General features: G+C 40.2%; 1 protein-coding gene across 1 annotated transcript in view; it reads left to right on the forward strand.

Annotated features, from left to right (window-relative positions):
* The window catches only part of ARF1 (ADP ribosylation factor 1), a 442,994-nt gene that overhangs the window by 73,813 nt on the left and 354,874 nt on the right, over positions 1 to 14,307 (forward strand). The gene's annotated exons all lie outside the window — the stretch shown is intronic.

Genomic DNA, 14,307 nt, shown 5'->3' on the forward strand with positions numbered 1-14,307 from the left:
GAACTTGGTTCCTTCTGCATTGTAACGTGTACTCAACCAGGTGTGCCACCACCAAGCCCTTTCTTCTCTCTCCTTTTTTCCCTTTTCTCTTCCCCCCCCCCCATCCCAAGAGAAGGGGAAGCAGAGAGAGGAAAGGGGAAAGGGGGAAGAGGTAAGGGGAGATACTCCACCCTTGCTCCCCCATCCACAGACCTCCCTTGTGCCTTGCGTGGAGTTCCTTTTAGTGCCTTTAAAACATGGTAAAGCAAATGCTCTGCTGGGTAAGTGGTCTCCCTCCACCCTGAGGTCATTCTTATAACGGTGTGTTTGTCTCAGAAAAATCATGCCATTCAAATGTAAATAATACAGAAGGTTAATACATAACACTCGGGCAAATTGCTATGTATTATAAGAAAAGTAGCAACATTCTCCAGTATGTGAAGAAAATTAACTTGAAAAGAGTTGCTGCAAAGTGAATGAAGTATAATACACAATCTTGGAAAAATGAATTTGAACTCATGTAAGAAGAAACACAGGAAATCAAACTATACATGCAAACAGAAGAGATAGGCAGATACCTATAAGGAGTTATTAGTTTATTCCAAATAGTCACATAGATAGCTTTTAAATGAAATATGCATTTAAGTAGAAATAACCTGGTGGTTACACTTGAATTGGTCATTCCTTCTGTGAATTTCTGCCACACAGAAATTATACCTTGTGATATGTTTCTTCATGAAGCTTATATATATATATATATATATATATATATATTAAACATTACAGGGCTTCACTGCTTTGGGATGACTTTTTTTTTTTCTTTTTTCAAAGACAAAGACAAAGAAGGGTGGATAGAAGGAGGAAGGGAGGGAAAGAGAGAGAGAGGGAGGGAGAGGGAGGGAGGGAGGAGGGAAGGAGAGAGAGAGAGAGTCAGTGGAGGGCCCTGGCTGAACCTGGGTCATACACATGGAAAAGTAGTGCACCATCTAGGTGAGACCTCCTGCCTGACAATGTAAAATGATGATATGCACCCTCATTTTTCTGATCAAAAAAAGTTTATCTTTTTAGCCACTTGAATATTCTAATACAGTTAGTTAACTCTCATCTATGTTCATGTGTTAATTATGTAGAGCGCTTTGTTACTTTGATTCCTTTCATGTAACCTGGTATAAATGGATATATTTTAGTACCCTATTTGTATAAATCTTTAAACTTTAAACACATTAAATCTTTAAACACATTAAACTTTTCAATATAAAATATTGTTTAAATACTGTCTATATATTGATGCTGAATATTGCTTAGAGCCTTATATGTTATGGGCAGTTAATAACCCTTCTGAAAAATGATATTTTCAGAGATCCATGACTATATTTCTCTTATTATAATCAATAATTTTTTAAAAAATATTTTATTTATTTATTACTGAGAAATATAGGAGGAAAGAGAAAGAGCCAGACATCACTGTGTTAAATGTGCTGCCGGGGATTGAACTCAAGACCTCATGCCTGAGAGTCCGATGCTTTATCTACTGCACCACCTCCTGGACCACTGTAATCAATAATTAAAAAAATATATTTTTATTTATTTTAATGAGAGAAATACATAGAGAGGGGAGATAGAGATAGAGATAGATAGATAGATAGATAGATAGATAGGGAGACAAGATCACTGCTCAACTCTGGCCTATGGTAGTTCTGGGGATTGAACCTGGGATCTTGAAGTCTGAGCATGACAGTCTCTTTGCATAAGCATTATGCAGTCTCCCCAGCTCTTATAATCATCATGTTTATTTTTAGCTTTCTTGGATTATTAATATAAAAGAAGAAGCTGTTTTAGTTTGTGTCTTGATAAAATCCACAAATCTGATAGTTCAGTTTCCTAATTAAAAAAAAAGATTCTATGTCTTATTTGGTATGATAATGGTATGTCCCATACCCAGTGTCCTAGTATGGTCTATAACAACGACAGTGATAGTGTCATTCCTATAATAGAAGAGCCTGAGATTTGGTGGTGTCTTAGATTGTCTCAGTGCCTTTCAACTCCACAGGATTCTTCCATATTATTCCATCCCAACTTTCATGTAAATCTTGAATCATGAGGTATACAAAATCATGATTACATTTCTAGACAGGTACAGATGAAATAAGCTCAAGAAGGGATAGAATATGGGGATAAGCCTACAAAAAAAGCATAAATTGCAGAAACAATTGCTCTTGAAAGTCCACACCTGTATGGTTTCCCTGTTGACACTTCAAATCATCCAAGGAATCATTTACCCAACCCTTCATAAACACGTCAAAAAGGTAGAATAGCAAATTTCCAGTTTATTCTATGATGGCTATATTTTCTTTAATTTATTTAAAAAATGAAAATATCAATAAGACCATAGCATAAGAGGGGTACAATTCCATACAGTTCCCACCACCAGAGCTCTGTATCACATCCTCTCCCTTGAAAGCTTTCCTATTCTTTATCCCTCTGGGAGTATGGACCCAGGGTCATTATGGGGTACAGAAGGTGGGAGGTCTGGCTTCTGTAATTGCTTCCCCACTGAACATGGGTGTTGGCAGGTCGACCTATACTTCCAGCCTCTCTCTCTCTCTCTTAGTGGGGCAGGGCTCTGGAGAGGTGAGGCTCCAGGACATATTGGTGAGGTCATCTGCCCAGTGAAGAAGTCAGGTTGGCGTCATGGTAGCATCTTCAACTTGGTGGCTGAAAAAGCATTAAGATATAAAGAAAAACAAATTGTTTAATAATCAGGAATCTAAAGGCAAGAATATAGCAGATGAGATTTTTGGGGTCTAAGCTAATAGGTTGATTCTAGGCATATTCCAAGGAGCCCATGACACTACAGACTTTTGCCTGAATCCAACAGCTAACATGCTGGTGGGCCAAAGGTTAACTGTAGACCCTATCAATTTGATCTGGGGCCCATATTCATTGCAGGAGCCTGTGTAACCTCTGCATACCTGTTGGTCTGAGCTCACCATCTGTGGTCACAGCTAGGAACATTCTAGGCTGCACTCATTTCAGGACCCATCTTCCTTGAGTGATAGAGTATGGGGCTGTGTCTACCATTGTTCATGATGATTGTATTTTCAAGAGAGCTAATCCAGACAAAAATCACACACACCACACACACACACACACACACACACACACACACACACACACACACTGACAAACCACAATTTCTCATGAATATAGATGCAGAAAAATCTCAGGAAGTTATGCAAACTGACTTCATCAACACAGAAAATAAATATACCATTAATAAGAGGGGGTTGTTTCTTGTACACAGATTTGATTAGTATCTAAAATTCAATCCATGAAATGAAGCACATGGATGAGCTTAGCACACAGTGGTCATTTTTAACAAATAAAAAAGTATTTCAGAAAATACCCGTTGTCACTTGCAGCGGCTGGATGCAGAAAAAGGAGGTTTGGAGCAGAAAGGGAACTCAATCCTTTATTTCCACTGGTACCTCTGAGTTGGGTGAGAGAGAAGCAGCTTGGGCCACGTGGAGGTAGCAAAAATGGCTGCCTCACGCAGCAACCTTCCCTGAGTCTAATCACCGAAGTGAAAGGTGGGCAAGAGAGTGAGGTGCGGAAGAAGAAGGGCTTTTATGGGAATAGCTCTCGTGAGAATGGGAAGGGGGAAGGGTAACCATAGCACTCCAGGGTAGGATAATAACTCTCGTGAGAATGGGAAGGGGGAGGAGTAACCATAGCACTCCAGGGTAGGATAATAACTCTCATGAGAATGGGAAGGGGGAGGAGTAACCAAAGCACTCCAACTATCGCAGGGAATCAACAGTGCCCTGAGGGCACAACATGGCAGATGTGACTGCATCTGCACAATTTCCCAGCAACCCATTATAGTGAAACAATCAGAAAGCTAGATGTAGAAAGAGAAATTCCAAGATTTGTCAGAGTCATTTGTGAAAAACCTATGGGGAAATGTTATACTCACTGGTCAATAAATAGATCATTTACAGTGAAAAGCAAAAGATAGAATTAAACTTTTAATGGTGAACTTAATGTAGCATATACAAAGTTTGACTTGTAAAGATGCACACCTGAAATTTATCAAGTAATATCATGCAAAGTTACATCAATAAAAAAAAAATCAATGGTTTTACAAAGATCAAAATGTGAAAACAACTTAAATGGCTAGTGTAAGGTAAAGAAGTAATGGGATATATATTCAAAGGAACTATATTCCACAGTCAGTAAGGAGGACATTATATCTCATAAGCAAACTGTATGGAATTGGAAGTGGGTATGTTAAGTGAAATAAGTAAAGAGTTGAAATTGAAGGATAACTGTCAGGTAGTTTCATTTATATATAGAATATAGATGACTAAAGTAAAGGAACTTGCAAAAGAAAAGGTAGCCAAACTGTCTCTTGGATTTTCTGAGAAATAAGATGGTTACTTTTGGGGTAGTGGGGGGCACAGAACCTTAGTGGAGGACATGGTGTCTTACAAGCACCATGTGTAGATGTGAATATAATCCTGGAATTTTATAATATTGTAAAACTGATCAATCATTGCTGGGCTAGTGTGGGGGTGCTTCTTCCTGGTGCATACTCTCTGGGTTGGAGAGAACTCGACTGGAGCCAGCTTGGGCTGCTACTCACTCAGCCACATGAGGGAGATGACTCAGGAACAGACTCATGGCGGCGAGGCAATGCAATATCTTTATTGATCAGAGAGCCAAGGCTTTTAAAGGGAAGACCTGGAAGTGGCAAGTCAGAAACGGAAATGGCTAGGAAAGGGGCTGGAAAGGTAGGAACTTCCTTAGCAACTGTTGCAGGAGTTTTAACTGGTAGGATTAATAATACCCTGGAGGGAGGGAGGGTCTTGAGGGTAGAAAGAAGATAGATCAAAGGAATGGAATGGGTGGGGATCTTTCAGGCAAAACAATGTTTATGTAGATAGGCCATAGTATCAGGAATGCAGGGTGGAGCAGGGGGAGCTGGCTTAATGTTTTAAGGAATGCCAGGCTCCTGGAGGTAGAAAAATGCAGGGTGCTTTGTGAGGCTCCTCACAATTTCCCGACAAATCATGAGTAAAACTATGTTTGATATATTTAGTTAGTTTGTTTTGCTGGAGCACTGATCAGCTCTGGCTTATGATGGGGCTCCAGACTGAACTTGGGACCTCTGGTGCCTCAGGCATAAAAGTCTATTTGCATAAAAATTATGCTATTTCCTCAGGTCATTGAGCTTTTTTTTTTTTTTTTGCTATCTTTGTGTCTTTCTTTCTTTATTATTTTTTAAAGTTTTTATTTATAAAATGGAAACACTGACAAGACCACAGGATAAGAGGGGTGCAATTCACGCAAGTCCCACCACTGGAACTCCATATCCTATTCCATCCCCTAATAGTTTTCCTATTCTTTATCCCTCTGGGAGTATGGACCCAGGGTCATTATGGGGTGCAGAAGGTCTGTCTTTTGTAATTGATTCCCTGCTGAACATGGGCATGATCTTCATAGTGGGAAGGAAGAAACATACTGTTTATAGCTGAAAATATATATACATACTTCAAATCATTATTTACTTGGTATGCAAAATCAAACCATCACCATTTTCATTTAACACAATTTTTAAGTGATTCCATGGACTTATAACATCTTGAAATACAGTCTCACCTTTATTTCTACACCAAAATTACTCACTGGGTGTAAGCTTAGTTACATAACCATAACCACACCAAGACAATGGACATATTATCTATATGCTAAGAGTGTTAAACTCTTTCCTAGAAAGTACTGCTTCCTGTTCTGCATCCCCATAGCTCATACTCAGCATTAACTACAGTAATGGCCACATAAATGACTCAAGTATGTTGACACCATAGGAATGAGGGGAAAATTATGCAAAAGAAAAATCATGACCAAAACAAAAAATAAGAGGGGAATGAATGTCCAAGCGAGCATTCATCATGAAGTTGAAATCATCTCACCTTTTCTCACCCCACAATCCAGGATCTCTGTGATTTCAGTCTAACATGAGCTCCCTACGTAGAAGCCAATGGATTCATAGAGTTCACACATTAACCATAGTCCCCATCTCTCCACAGTCTAGTAGATTAACATTAGGGATTCCAGGACTTGGATGGAGACATCCTAAGGAGTGAAAATCATTCTTTGTACCACATAAATTTTTATACTTCCTCAATATAAATCTGGCTCTTTCCATTTTATTTTTCCATTTGAGACATTACAGTCATAGGCTATCTTGAAGGCAATATAGCACAATGTCAACTCCCTGTTTTCTTTTTCTTTACAATGAGATATTTACTTATTATTTTTTACCAGAGCCCTGCTTAGCTCTGGCTTATGGTGGTACAGAAGATTGGAACCTGAAACGTCCAAGCTGCAGGTATGAAAGTTATTTGCAGGGGGCTGGGTGGTGGTGCACCTGGTTGAGCACACATATTATAGTGCACAAGAACCTGGGTTCAAGCCCCCAGTCCCCACATGCAGTGGGAAAGCTTTACAAGAGGTGAAGTAGGTTTGCAGGTGTCTCTCTGTCTCTCTGCTCTCTTTCTCCCCTCCTCCTCTCAATTTCTGGCTTTCTCTATCCAATAAGTAAAGATAATAAAAAAATTTAAAAAGAAAGTTATTTGCATAACTATTATACTATCTCAACTGAAGTTAACATTGTGTAAATTTTTAAAAATTGATTTAAGATTGAGTTACACAATTAGATGTCAACAGGGCTATAAATCCACTCCATTCCCACCACCAGAGTTCTGAATCTTCAGTCTCCCCACTGCAAGCCAGCACAGTTGCCCTAAGGTTGTAGACATGGGTCAGCTATTATTTCTAGATGTCTATATTTATACAAAGTTGCCCCCCTTTTTCTACCTGATCCAATCCTTTCTTCTTCTCTGAGCCACTCATGATAATATTACTACCTCCATATATCCCTCTCCTTTTCTCCCTCTCTCTGGGTGCTGATGAAGCTGGAGTTCAAAGCTGTCTTATCTTCTTCCTCCTATCACATAACTCCCTGTTTTCAAAAGGACAAACTCATGTTTTTCTGCTATGTGGCATCTGTAAGCTTGTCAGAAGATGTTCCTGTGGTGGTCTCTTTCTTGGGATTTCACTAGATAAAAGCTTATCCTCGTATGCCTTTCAAAATGCACAGGTCTCCATGAGCAGATAATATACTCTTCTAAATCTGATACATCCCACCAGAATACTATATAAAAAGTCACTTTGGGAGTGGGGCAGTAGCACAGCGGGTTAAGCACAGGTGGCACAAAGCTCAAGAACCGGTTTAAGGATCCCAGTTTGAGCGAGGGCTCCCCACCACCAGGGGAATCACGTCACTTGTGGTGAAGCAGGTCTGCAGGTGTCTATCTTTCTTTCCCCCTCTCTGTCTTCCCCTCCTCTCTCCATTTCTCTCTGGCCTATCCAATAACGATGACAACAATAATAATCACAACCATAAAATAACAAGGGCCACAAAGGGAATAAATAAATAAATAAATATTTTTAAAAAATCACTTCATTTATTTTGACATATCATTTACCCTATGCATGGGCATAATGTTTTTAAACCAGCTAATCGAATACAATATTGTGAAAGATTGGGCACTATTACAACAAAAAAAAATGGGAAAGAAAGTATCTTCTTTGCCAGTCTTCCAAGGTAGAATTTCTAAGTGTTCACTTTGCTTTCAGTGGAGAAATTCTGATTTGTAGTCCAAATTGCTCATTGCTGAGCTAGGAAGAACACACACTTCCACAGACTGATGATAAGTGTGAGTTTACAAAAGAGGAACCACAGATTTGATCAATTGGTTGAAATTATTTCTCAAAAAGTCTAGCCTATTCTATGGTAGAGTTACATTTATGCAGAGATGATACGAAGCAACAAGTAGTTAAAGACATAGCTGGAACTTCAGCACAGCTGTCTTTCCCCCCAGGAAAATATCAACATAATGTTAATTTAAAGACATAACATCTCCCATATTTTAAGGATCACAGTCCTCTGCCAGCAAAACAGTATTAGCACATGGATTGCTGATATATATGTAATTATTTAGTAGCTGGATGTCTGAATCTATCTGAAATGTAAGAACTGTCATAATCATACCCTATGCAGACACAATAGAATACGTTAGGTAAAATAATGTCGGGCTGAAGAAAGACCTCACTTCATGGCGCATGGCTTTCTCATGTGGGACCAAGGCTTGAGCCTGACCCCCTCAGCATGGTTCTGTGGTCTCCCTCTCTCCTATTTTACTAGAAAATTTTAATTTTTATTAGAGCAGTTTATTAGAAAACATGCAAAGTTTTATTCTGAGGGAATTTCAATTAACATATGGAAATGAGAACGAGTCCAATGTACATGAATTCAAACATGACATCTGAAAAACACAAATGATATTCCACAATCATTAATAAACATCACTAGATTTATTCAATTTAATCTTAATCTGGAGACACCAGCTGATTAGTTCTTCCACTGGGATTTCAGGCTTAAATTATGAGGAGATTTATCTTACACATCACAGCGTAATTCCAGCTTCATCTCACCCCCAACACAGTCTTCAGTACTTACTGAGTGAAGCTGAAAGTAGATGCCCAGGTGAATATTCAGTGAGAGAGAGAGAGAGAGAGAGAGAGAGACCATGCATGTGAGGTTAGACCACAAGGAGTGGATATAGGAAAGGGGTGTCCTCAGCTCACCTGCTCAAAGCCAATGACTGTCATGTCACCTGTGGCAGCAGGACAGCTCCAGCTTGGGGACTGCTAGGAGAGGGAGACAGACAAAATCAAATAACCTAGTTCCTGGCAATAAGTGAGAAACACCTGGGCCCAAACAGTCCAACATTAAGATAATTTTCCCCAGGTAAATGTTGCCTAATGAGTTGTGTGTCAACAAATCAAGTCTCAACTGCAGCTGGGCTGAGGTGCAGCTGGCACAGGGCGTGCCTCACTGTGCGTGAGAACCCAGGGCCAAGTTCCCTGCTCTGTCTAGGGGGGAGTTTCATGTGCTGTGGGGTGCTACTGCATGTCGCTCTCTCTCCCATTCTGATTCTGTCTCTGTAAAAAAACCAACAAAACAAAGAAAAAGGGGAAAGTGGCCATAGGGAGGGGTATACTCCTCATGTGGGCACTGAGCCCCAGTGATAATCCTTGTGCTAAAAAAATTAATTAGTTAATCAATCAGTAATTACTCTAACTTCAGGTGAGTAGCAGAGCAGGTGAGACCATCCAATGCATGACTTGATTCAAAATTCCTTGGCAGACTCATCGATGTTCCAACTGCTCACAGTGTCACAGGACTGACAAAGTGTCCCCTCCAGCAGACCTGTTGATGTGAAGTCATCATTCCTACAGGGCAGTAGGACTGGCCTAGGACACCTGTCTGAGGAGAAGAGGGCAGGTTGCTTGAGAAACCCCATGGGACACAGTGCTCATCCAGGTGCACTGGCAGAGGACAGACTGGGCATCTTCATTCTGGCAGCACCGAGCATGGGGACATGCTACATCCTTCCCAGCACATTGTCTTTGACCTGGGGCTTGCAGCATCCTGTGTTCTATGAACTCCAACCTTCAGTCTCCTCATATTTGTGTTCTAATTGAGCTGTTCATGTCACACACTCAGCAGTTGGATTCCCACTGCTCTGACACTGCCAAACAGTATGCTTTTTGTTGATGACCACCAAATACAACGTTGTTCTTCCTAACCTAAACCATAACCATTACCATAACTGTCATGTTGCCAGTCCCCTTGTTTTATCAAGACCCTTCTTGATAAAGGTGTTAAAGTGGGATGTATTTTTGCTACATACCAGTCAATGTATTTTTCTACATACTGCAGGGGTCCATATATTTATGACTGTGAACAACAAAACCACAGTGAAAGTTAAAAAACAAATTAGTGACCACCAGAGGGTGGGTGGTGTGTGAATGAGGTGTATTTGGAATACAAAAAACATTGAGAACTATGAGAAAAACTCTGTATGATTACATAACATTGCCTGCCAGTCATCATGTATTTCACGGTCCCATAGAGCAAGCAACATCAAGAGTAAACCAGCTGGGGCCAGAAGATAGCTCAGCAGGTAGGGTGCACCCTTTCCTGTTCACCAAGGCCTCATTCAGAGCATCCAGCCACCAAATGTGAGCTTGACAAGTCGTGTAACAGTACTGTTTTGTTTCCCATTTGCTCTGTCACTACCCAATCCCAACCCCCCATCTCTCACCCTTTATTTGAAAAAAAGCAAAAAAAAAAAAAGCAAAAAAATAAAGAACCAACACAAAGCAATGGAATGGTGCAGAGTAGAAATTCAAACTAGATTTAGTTGCAAAATGAAAAAAATGTTAACCATAAGGCAAACTATATAATTTGGATAATTATTACATGTCATGGAGAGTTTATAAATTCTAACAAAGAGGTCTCGTAAGACAGCATAATTGTTATGTAGAAAACTTGCTTGCCTGAACTCAGAGGTCCTAGGTTCAATCCCCAGCACAAACATCAGTTAGGGCTGAGTGGTGTGTGTGTGTGTGTGTGTGTGTGTGTGTGTTACACAGTATCACTTTGTGGGAATGTTCTAATGGATGAGGCCACAAATAATAATAATAATAATAATAATAATAATAATAATAATAATAATAATAAAGAGTTCTCTGAACTCCACTTCTCTCAGGACATGGAGAAAGAGCAGGAAAGAAGAGTGGGAAATTTGGAGGTTGTAATAAGATTATATGTAGCTTGGAAAGGAAAAAAAAGTCAGGTTATTGGTGGAAAAACAGAAAAATTATAAACAAATCTAGGCAACTGTAGAAATAATAGTTCACCCTACAACCTTAGGAAAGCTTCTATAGCTTGCAGTATAGGGAGTGGGGACTTGGGATTCTCGTGGTGGGAACAGTATGGACTTACACTCCTGTGGACATGCAATTTTGTAAATCAATATTAAATTAGTAAGAATATAGAAAAACTTGAAAAAAGAATTAAACTCCTGTTATAATTTTGTCAATCAGTATTAAGTCACTAATAGAAGTATCTAGGAGTAAACCTAATGAAGAAAGAAGTAAATAAAATTGGTGAGGGAGGAGGGCATAGACAGAGGTGAGATTTACACTTCAGCTTTGAGTGCTCAAGGTCTCTTGTTCCACAGTTGTTATCTTACCAAATGACCCTCTCTGAACAATAATGAAGGAATGGTTTTGTTCCTATGAACAGTATAAAGAGGTAAAACACATGAACTGGTGGGGGGAGGGTGTGGGGGCGAAGTAGCCAAAGTGTTCGTAGCCTTTTTGAAAACTGGTGGTTGGGAGTCGGGCTGTAGCGCAGCGGGTTAAGCGCAGGTAGCGCAAAGCACAAGGACCAGCATAAGGACTCCTTCAGGGGAGTCGCTTCACAGGCGGTGAAGCACGTCTGCAGGTGTCTATCTTTCTCTCCTCCTCTCTGTCTTCCCCTCCTCTCTCCATTTCTCTCTGTCCTATCCAACAACAACAACAACAATAATAACTACAACAATAAAACAACAAGGGCAACAAAAGGTAATAAATAAAATAAATATAAAAAAATTTAAAAAAAAAAAAAGAAAGAAAACTGGTGGTTGTGTTTGGAGGGAGTGTGTGGGAGAAGCGCAGGATCGGAGGCAGAATCGCAGTGCTGGGTGAGGTATGAAACAATCCCTCTGAAATCTTATGATTGTGTAAGCAGTTATTAAATCACCAGTAAAAGTACATTTTACAATGCTAAATAAAAGTGTGTGGATTTATTTCTTCCATTTTTTTTTTTGTTAGTAGAGTCACGATAACACCAGTGTTGGCACCTGTCACATGCCTAGGGGTCTGCCTAGGGAAAGACTGGTCTGGAGGAGGGCAGTAGCATCCCCCCTCCACCTGCGCCCTGCTGGGAGCCAGGAAGGAGGGCCAGATGCACCAAGATGTCTGCCTCCTCACCTGCCTCTCTCTCCACCCCACTGCCAAGGGCCACACAGTGCAGATGAGCACAGAGGTGCACCTGGAGTCAGTGACTGAAGTGAGTCCCCTCAGAGTCCTGCTGGATCTCCAGATGCTGGATCTCCGGATGCTAGATTCACACGGCCATGGGGATGGTGGAATAAGGATGCATCTGATGGAGAAAAGGGCACTGGGACCATCTACGACGCTGCTAACATCTCAGATCCTTCTATTGTAGGGATGAGAATATTACTACAAGTGGTCCACATGTGCTTATACCTGTGATATGGCACATAACATATATATTCCATATAAGGTCTAGAATCTCTTTTTTAAAATTAGGGAAGGGGGGGCAGTGGCACACTCAGTTCAGTGCACATGTTTTCATGCAGAAGGACCTGGGTTCGAGACCACGTCCCCAAGTGCAGGGGTGAAGCCTCATTAGAGGTGAAGCAGGTCTTCAGGTGTCTCTCTCTCTCTCTCTTTCTATCTTCCCCTTCCCACTCAGTTTTGCTCTGTTTCATGAATTATTATAAAGGAAGAAGAAGAAGAAATAGAGAGAAAGAGGAGGAGAGAGAGAGACACAGAGAGAGAGAGAGAGAGGTCTACTGGGAGAGGTGTATTTATAGTGCAGGCACCGAGCCCGAGCTAAGCCTGGTGGCAGTGAAATTAAACAGAAAAACAAATGAACATTGGTGTCTGGTGGTGGAACACCCAGTTAGGCGCACATATCACCACCATGAGCAAGGTCTCACACTCGAGCCCCCATTCCCCACATGCAGGGACAACACTTCTCATGAGCCATGAAGCAGGTCAGCAGGTGTCTTATCTTTCTTGCTCCCATCTCTCCTCTCCTTTCAATTTCTCTCTGTTTTGTCTAATAGACAATAGATAGAAAAATATATTTAGGAAACCAGGCCATTTGATTTATATTTTATCAAGACACAACGTCAACCTACCTTTTCTTTTATGATAATAATTCAAGAAAGTTCTAAAATTAGTGACATAGTAAGGGAAATATAGTCTTGGAACTATGAAAACTCAATGGACTCAGCAATTTTCATGAACATTCACAATACCCTTTACTAAATAGTCTTTATTATGGCTTTAGACAATATTCGAACTATTTACACTTACATAAGCAATACAACGATTTTCATTGCAATGCAAAGATTCGCGCATATAAGACACTAAAATGTACATTTATTTCAAGTGGTATTAAGACAATCATACTGACAAAGTGTTCTACATCTATAACAAATGAACATAAAGAGTGGTCAGCAGGTTTATTAAGAAATTCGAGGAGCTAAAGGGACAAAGTGACAACCTCTCTGATCAGGAAAGCGAGGATGCACATTATTTTCAAATGCCAGAAAATTACTTCAAATAGCAAGAAGTTAAACTTGGGCCTTAAACTATCTTCATGAACAAAAAGATCCTACTACGCAATTTCTGCGTGCTATGAGATAACCAAAGGGATGGTCAGTTTAATTGGAACCACCAGATCATTTCTGTTCACAAGCATATTTCATTTCAGATCTATGTGACTGTTGGTTTGAATGAAAATTCACATGGGGATTTGGGATCACTCTACAAATTCATGGATGTGCTCAGGGAAAATTATGGTAAGTGGGGCCAGAGCATCTGAATTTACAAAACAGTCTGATCCAATATCAGCTCAACACCACAGAAACAAACAGTAATCCGTTGTCATATAAGACACAAACTAATGACATGAAACCTTGTGCAAAGCATAGAAATACAGCTGAGGGTGAAGAAAATAAGCATTTCCTATAGGTTATTTTATTTTGTGGTGGAGCTGAAGGTTCAGATAAATGAAGCTATAACTTCTCGTGCAATGCTGTTGTCAGCCACAAACACCTGTGTGAAATATTTTATTCATGTGCGCTCTATGGGTATGAGTGCTTTTACTAAAACAAACAAAAAGATAGATTTCCAAAACTCCATGAATCCAGATAAATGCAAATTGTCAAAGTTACAAGAATCCATATACTAGGGGCCAGGTGGTGGTGCACCTGGTTGAGTGCACGTGTTCCAATGCACAAGAACCTGGGTTCCAGCCCTCAGTCCCCACCTGCAACGGGAAAGCTTTATGAATGGTGAAGCAGGGCTGCAGGTGTCTCTCTGTTTCTCCCTCTCTACCCTCCCCTTCCTCCTCAATTCCTGACAGTCTCTACCCAATAAATGAATAGACAGAAAATAAATAAAAATATTTATCAAAAGATCCATAAGACATTCAGCAAAGCCTACAAGAAAACATAACAAAATCTCAGGACCTGAACTAACTCCAGGGCAGGATCTAGAAGAATAATCAGACTAAAAACTCAGTTCCTATTGGCTGAACACAGTGGCCTG

The sequence above is a fragment of the Erinaceus europaeus genome, chromosome 9, assembly GCF_950295315.1.
Source record: "Erinaceus europaeus chromosome 9, mEriEur2.1, whole genome shotgun sequence".
NCBI classification, from domain to species: Eukaryota; Metazoa; Chordata; class Mammalia; order Eulipotyphla; family Erinaceidae; genus Erinaceus; species Erinaceus europaeus.